The 1,535-nt window shown below is 41.4% G+C and overlaps 1 protein-coding gene across 1 annotated transcript in view; it reads left to right on the top strand.

Moving 5' to 3' along the window:
* LOC109483052 overlaps nucleotides 1–1,535 on the top strand; it is a 10,405-nt gene that overhangs the window by 3,920 nt on the left and 4,950 nt on the right. The gene's annotated exons all lie outside the window — the stretch shown is intronic.

Below are 1,535 nucleotides of genomic sequence, written 5' to 3' on the forward strand. Positions count from 1 at the left end.
AGAATATCACTTAAAGTTAAGGAAAGTTTTTGCAGACAATACTACTAGTATTTTGGTCACGTCATTTTGGACTTTAAACGTTAATAGCTTTTCTTTTTTCGTCGTTTTAGGCATTAAAATGTTTCTTTTCTTTAGACATGGCAGGACAGCCGACTGAGTTGGGATCCGAAGTACTACGATGACGTCACCAAGCTTAGCGTTCGCGGCAACGATATTTGGACACCGACATTGAATCTGAAAAGGAAGTACGCCATACTTCTTCCATTGACAAATTTTAAAGTTATCAATTCGTTACCAATAAAGGTTTAAAGTTATCATATAAAATATGAATTAGTATATCTGAACAACACATTGGCTAGGCTTTGCGTTATCCCAAAACCGCTCGACCTGTATACTATGTCTATGCTATTTTATAAAAACACAAGAAGACAACGTTTTTTAATACAATAGACAAAACACAAACTTCCGAAATTTGTTGGTTGCTTCGCAGTGCCGATCCGGTCTACAAAGGCCTACAGAAGGATGTGCCGGTCCGAGTGAGCAGCGATGGTCTGGTGAAATGGAGTGTAGAAACCCTGACCACCACCGTGTGTGATGCAGACCCCTTCTTCTTTCCTGCAGACAGCATGGAATGCAACATCTGCTTTTCTGCAACCGCAGCAATCACACAAACCATCCGTAAGGCTTTTGCAATAATTTATAACTTACTTTTTCTGTCCGTTTCCTTTTGAACGATACATGATGCTATGTTTGGCAATGTTTTGCAGAAGGAGGAAAAACTCACGGCTTGGCATCCGTGGACAAGAAATCAAAATCTTATAAAATCTTATGTATTTTACATTTCTGATACCTATTAACCAAAAAGTAATGATTTAATTTATTTGAACAATATGTTTAACATAGAATGCCAAGTGGAAATGCCTGCGGTCGACATGGGAATCACTCAGTGCAACTCTTACTCTACTGCAACACCGGCGGGTGAATGGGTACCGAAAGGATAAGATCTTCGCCAAAAGACAACAGTACAAGTGAAGCGTGCCTTGCTGTTCATCTGTCGAGGATCCCGATGTTCCACATCCGCCACTACTGTAGGACCCTGCATCATCCTGGTGGTACTGATGAACATCACATTCATCATGCCCTTAGACAGGGGAGACCGGATCGCGTTTGGAGTGACCATTCTACTCTCCATGGTCGTGTCTCTCGTGTTTGTGACAAACGTACTTCCTGTCAAGGGGGCATTGCCTCTTTTCGGTGAGTAAAGATTAGATATACCCTCACAGTATTGTTTTAAAAATCATTGCTTCAGGACAGTGACTACTTGTACTTTGATATGACTCATTAAGCATTATGGTAACTGTTTACCATCTCTAATGTTACAGCTACGCTGATCATCTTGTGGATGGGGCTGATGGGATTATTCCTGTTCTTTACTCTGGCCATCATCTTCATTCACGACCGGCAGGGCAGCCTGTCTCCGCGGGCGAAGATTATTTTCCTCCGCTACATTTCAAAGTACCTACTTTTTGTTTGCT

This window comes from Branchiostoma belcheri, unplaced genomic scaffold (assembly GCF_001625305.1).
Source record: "Branchiostoma belcheri isolate BF01 breed outbred unplaced genomic scaffold, Haploidv18h27 scaffold62, whole genome shotgun sequence".
Taxonomy (NCBI): Eukaryota; Metazoa; Chordata; class Leptocardii; order Amphioxiformes; family Branchiostomatidae; genus Branchiostoma; species Branchiostoma belcheri.